Raw genomic sequence first — 6,597 nt, forward strand, 5'->3', positions numbered from 1 at the left:
AAAGCTTTCTTTCCCTCTGGAGCCTCTCTTTTCTGTATTTTGTGACCCAGCTGGTAATACCAGGGCTGGGAGTGTCCCTTTATCCCTGAAAGGTCACACTGGATAGAGTAAGATTCAGGGTTAGGACACTGTATAGTGAAGAGTCCACGAAAATTCTGCTTTAATCCTTTCAGGAAGATGAGGGTCAGGGATGAGAGAGGATGAGGACTAAAGATTTAGGTAGAAGTCGTACGCAATTGCCTGGAGGGTCCCTTGGACATACACCCCTCCTCACTCCAGGAGAGTCACAGTGGTGGCGGCTAGTGGTTGCTAGTGGCAACAGAACCACTTCTCATGAGACACAACCAACCAGCATTTGAATAAATGTCTTTCCTTAAGTGGTTTTAAAATTTGATGCGAGTACTAGTGTTATTTCGTATCAGTTATTTATATTATTTAAATGTTATTTATGTGTTATTTATAATGTTCTTTTCAATTTTATCTTACTTGATGTACCCTTAGTACAGCAAGTTGATGTTACTCTCTGAGCCCCTGACTTTTTTTTTTTTTAAATAATAAATGCAGCCCCACCCTTTGTGTTTCATTGGAAGTTCTAATGATAAACAAGCTGCATTTTTAATATAAGATTAAAGTTGCAGAACTCTCTGATATCAAACTCAGTGACAAATCTATAATCATATAGCTAGAACATTTTTAGCATCACAGTCTAACTTATTAAATTGCCAAAGTCCAAATACACTCTTTCCGTATGTATTTGATCAGGGAAAAACAAAACTATGGCCTGATAGTTTTATTGGTGCTTTTCTCTCTTATTTTATTTGGATTACCAGAAATATTTCAATTCCTATGAGCAGTTCTAGCTCTTCGTCTTACTAGTACATACTTAGTAATTCAAATCATAAATACTAGAGATGTTCTGCTGAAGTAAAACTACCCATCTGTGAAACTAGGAAATGAGAATATCCTGAGTTTTAGTACTGCCACCTTCAGGACACAAGTCTTTATTCTGGAACTCTGCAAGGTTAAAAATTAAATTGAATTAAATTTTTAAATAGTTGCTCCTTACTCCCCCCAAAATTGCCATTTATTTAACACATACTCTGTACCAGGCCTTATACTGAGAACTTTTTCATACTTTTTTCATTATTTGTTCCTATAAAGTAAATCCTTATTTATAGATTAATTCATTCATGCAACCAGGAGATAAACAGGGGACTGAGACAAAGAACAATGAAAAGGTAGATTTAAATTGATTTGATAATTAAGGAACAGAAGAAGCTAACCACAAAAAGAGAAGGAAAAGGTCATTTCAGAGAGGGGGTGCCTGTACAAAAGCTCTATATGGGGGGGAAATCTTGGCATGTTCAGGACTAGAAAGCCAACCACTGTGGGCTTGAGCAGAACATAAACGAACTTGAATGACCACACTTCAAGTTGGACAGATTAGCAGGGACCAGATCAAAACCCTGATATTTGATTTTTAAGCTAAATATAGTGAAAGATCATTTAAGGATTGTAAGCATGGAAATGCTGTGATCTGATTTACACTGTAGCACTTCTTGTGGCTACATGGAGATGGATTGGAGGGGAGGATGTATTGACCTTCAGAGATCAGTTTGGGGGCTACCATAGTAATTGAGTTGAGAGACCATGTCAGCACAAAATGTGATGACAGTAGAAGTGGAGAATAAGAGTCAAAAGATATTTTGGAATATAATTGACAGGATTTGCTTCTAGATTAGACATGGGGATGGAGGACAGGGAAGAACCACGGATGATGCTTAAGCTTTTGGCTTCGGTAATCAAGTAGACGACGGTTCCATTTACTGAAATGGAGAATGTTGGGATAGAGAAGGTAAGAAAAGGAAAGGTTTGTGGACTTAAATCTGGAACTTTGTTTTGCCCATGAGTTTGAGATACCTGTGAGACATCCAGTACAAGTTTAAATAAGTGTTTTGATTTTGGATCCTAGAGGGGAGGTCCGGGCTGCAGACACAAATCTGAAATCGATCAGCATATGGTAGCATTGAAATACCTGGAAATTAGTGAGATTATTTTTTGAAGCTATTATATGAAAGGAAGAGAGGACTCAGGACTAACGAGTGCTAACATGTAGTGGTGGAATAGAGGAAGAGCCAGCAAAGGAGAAGACAGAGGAACTAAGATGGGAGGAAAACCAGGAGAGAGTGGGACTGCGTAAACAAATAAACAAACAAAAAAGGGAGTTCTGTAAAGGGAAAAATGATCACCTATATCCAGCACTGTGCTGATAAATGTTTGAAAAATGGCTACTGGCGGGGTTGGAGGGCTGTGATTTGTAGCATTTGCTGATTTCCATGATGTAAATATTCTCACCATGGCTAATTTCAAGCTACCAGCATGTCTTCACTGAACTTGGAGTTGGAAAAAGATGCACATAATTAGCTGCTGGGCACCGTTACCATCAGGCTCCAGGACAACAGTGCTGCTGAGAGGGAGCGTGAGATGAAGACAGGAAAATGTGCATTGAATCTGACAACATGCAGGTCATTAGTGACCTTAATCAGGGTCATTTTTGGACTATGGGAGCAGAAGCCAAATTGAAGTGGATAGAGTAGTGCAATAAATGTAAGAAAGGAAAGACAATATACAACTCTCCTGAAGAAATAGATTGTAGCTGGAGGCAGAAGAGGAGTCAAGATTAAAAAAAAAAATTAAAACTTAATGAAATTAAGATTTTTGCCCTAAGATACATTAAATAAGTATAAATGGCATGGATAGGATTTGAACCCAGGTTAGTTTGACCCAAATGCTTATGCTTTATTCAGAGCTTCCTGGACCACAGAGAAAAGAAATTTTATAAGCCATCTAAACACAGAATTATAGATGATTTTTCTTTTTATACTTTTTATATTTTTCTGGATTTTTCCATTTTTTCATTAGAAGAATTTAAAAAAGAGAATAAATTACTTTCATAATCATAAAAATGCTTATAAATATATAATAGATTTTATATTTCCCAAGTACCTACTGGGATACAGCAAAGTATATGAAAATCATTAACTAGTCTAGTTCAACATAAATAGCATATTACCAAACAGTGCCACCTAGTGTAAAGTTTATTTTGAGATAAATATTTAAACTTCCATTCTATTTCACAGCTTATAAGTCAACACACATTTAGATACCTGTGAACTAAAATACCTAAAGGTGCTATCTTCAAAACTCATGATTTCATAGATTCTAACTCTTAGGTGGTTTCGCAACATTAGATACAGGAAGGGACCATGTCCTGTTCTGTGTGGTGCTAAGTACACTGTCACAGCTCAAAAGATAATACGTAGTTTTAGGAAACAGTGGTGTAACTTTTCTGTAAAGAAATCATTGGCTGTTGTATTGAAATTTAAATAAATTAGGGACTTTATTGGAGTTCATGAGGATGTTTTCCTTTGGCTTTGTAAGAAGACAGATATCTGTGATAAGAATAAGCATTCTTAGTAGAATGGGTGGAGGGTAGAGGTATGGGTGTAGATACAATAGACAATTAAGGTTCCATTTTTACATAATTCTATATTATATCATTTATGTATAAATACAATTTTAAGATTATGGCTGTATCTTTGGATTGTGGTATTAAACTATTATAATGATAATAGTTTTGTGTGAATACAAAATCTCGTGCTCATGGAAACAGATTTTTTAAGAGCACAATACAATTAATATATTTTTCTTCTGCCTACATTTAATAGAATTATATTTAGTTTAAGTATAAAAGAGAGATTAATCGCTGTTTTGAAAGAGAGAGAAAAGTACATTATTTGCAGATAGTTTAATTGTATATTAGAAAGCTCAAGAATATTCATATTAACACTACTTGAACTACAGAGTATGGTCTAAAACAAAAATAAACACAAAAATCAATCTTACACATCAGAAGTAGTCTGTTAGAAAAATATAGGGAAAAAATTCTATTTACAATATCATGAAAAGCTACAAAATTCTCAAAATAGCCCTAGAAGTATGAAGGCACCGTACTCCACTAGAACTGGACCACATATGGGTTTCAATCCCTTTGATGATGAGCGTGGGAAAGATGAGGACTGAATTATATTTATTTTTGAGTACCTTAAAAACTATATTTTTGAGAACTTCATTTATCTATCTTTTTTAAAAGCCTTTTTAATAGACAGATTAATAATAAAGTATTAAACTTGGATTTGCCAAGCAGCTCCCATAAAATTACTTGATCACACTGCCACCTACAGGTGGTAAAAAAAAAAGCAGGGTGGCACTAAAATGTATCACCTACCATGTATCAGACATTGTATTAAGAAAAATGCTAGGGTTGCCAGACAAAATAAAGGATGCTCACCTAAATCTGATTTCAATTAACAACCAATACTTTTGTACTATAAGTATGTCCAAAATATTGCATATGACATACCTATGCTAAAAAATGATTAATTATTTATCTGAAATGCAAATTTAATCGGGCATCCTGCAGTTATACTTGCTAAATCTGGCAGCCCTTAAAAATGGAGATAATAATGTTGACTGTACTGTGCTGCTTAAAACCTTTCAACGGTGTCTCACTGGCTTCAGGAGAATGTAGGAGCACCTTAACATGGCATTATAAGAACAATCACGTCTCTACTCCTGTCTTGATCCTCCCTGCCTTAGCACCAGCTTCCCGTCAATATCAGAATCTTCCCTTTGCTTAGACAGCTCGGTTGGCCTAGGATACAGAAGTTCCTGGTTTGCGTGTCTTTTAATATTGTTTATGATAATTTTATTATGTAGTTGCATCTTACTTACAGAGTCCAGAGTGAAGTGAAGTGAAGGTAAAAATTATAATCTGGACTTAAGTGAAGGTAAAAATTATAATCTGGACTTAAGTGAAGGTAAAAATTATAATCGCAGATTATAATTAATACATTACCTCAAGGAGAAAAGATGAGTGAGAACATTACTGTGGAAAGGCACATTGGAAAACACTTTATTTCCAGCAAATTTTGTGTTCTTATTTAAATGTAATGAAAGAAAAATTCTAGTGAACTTAAATTGTATGTTTGTGCGTGCGTGTGTGTGTGTGTATCTGGCTATATAATTTGCAGGGCAGCATGCATTACGAAAACGTGGAACTTCTTATTCAAAAAATTATTAAGAATTGCAGGGTGGTAGCAGCACAGCATTAACTCAAGCATGGGAAACTCTTAAGAACAGGGCTCTGACTGCACAGGTCACATGCCCTGTATATATGTTTTTTGTTTTTTGGCTTTTTCACCAACTGAATTGACTTAGAATTTAAATTTCTCTGAGGGAAGGTCCTTTTTGTTAAAAATAGAAGTATATGAGTGACTTAAAATTCATGATGTTTTGACATCCTACTTAGTGGACCCTAAACAATCAGGAAGGAAATCAAGCTTATAGGAATATGGACTTTGCAGCCAATTCAAGACCTGGCTTCATGGCTGCCTAAAGGGTTCATGGGTTGGCTTTAGGAATCCACAGACTCGCTCAAATTATAATCAAAATTGTGTGTGTGTGTGTGTGTGTGTGTGTATCTGAGTATGCATTTTTCAGAGGAGAGCTTTCACCTTATTCTCAAAGGGATCAATAACCCTAAAGGGCTTAAAACTACTGTTCTATGAAACTATTTCTCCTTACTTTGACTTTCTCTGTCCAGCCAATATGTAAAGAAGCCTCTGTTGGCAACTGGTTTAAAACTTTAAATACAAGGAGTTGTGAAGATTTTAAAAACAGTTTTATTTCAAAATATAGAAAAGAAATAAGAAAAGAAATATGAGGAGAAAACAAGTACGTAAGGATCCCAGTCAGAGAAATGAAATCTGAAAAGATCTACATTAAACCCTAAAATCCTAGCTGCTACCATCAGAAAACTTGAGAGAGAGAGTAAAAGCTATTGTTAATGGCAATATTTCTTATGTAATGATATATAACATTTATTGAATACTTATCGTGTGTCAGGCGCTGTCCCAATAATCATTTACAACTATTACCTCACTCAATCCTCTCAACAACCCTATAATCCCCAGTGTAGAAATGAGAAATCAGAAGACTGAGAATCTTGCCCAAGGACACACAGGAAAGGCAGAGACAGGTTTCGAATTGGCAACAAAGCCAAAATGCTTATAAGCTTTATTTTCTTTATTATTTAGTAAGTCCACTTAGCAAGATATTAATACTTCATAGAACTTTCATTTAATAGATATCAAGATTAAAGAGGTAGAAAACTGAAATTTTATCCTTCCAGAACATTTTCTCACTTGGCTCCCTGGACACCACCCTTCTGTGCATCTCCTCCTACCTGCTACAGCTGCTCCTTCTTCTGTCTTTTTCTGGGATTGTCCTCTTCTCCCTGTTAGACCTTGAACCTCTTCTTTTCTCCAGCTATATATATTACTTAGGTAAACCAATCTGGTCTCATGCTTTTAACTGCTATCCATACACTGGTGATTTTCAAAGTTACATTTCCGGTTTGGAACGCTCCTTGGAAATCTAGATTCATCTATTCAGCTGCCTTTTCAACATCTCCACTTGGGGGTCAATTCAACATCTCAGACTACATGGCCAAAATGAACTCCTGATTCCCCTCCT

Source organism: Orcinus orca, chromosome 14 (assembly GCF_937001465.1).
Source record: "Orcinus orca chromosome 14, mOrcOrc1.1, whole genome shotgun sequence".
NCBI lineage: Eukaryota > Metazoa > Chordata > Mammalia > Artiodactyla > Delphinidae > Orcinus > Orcinus orca.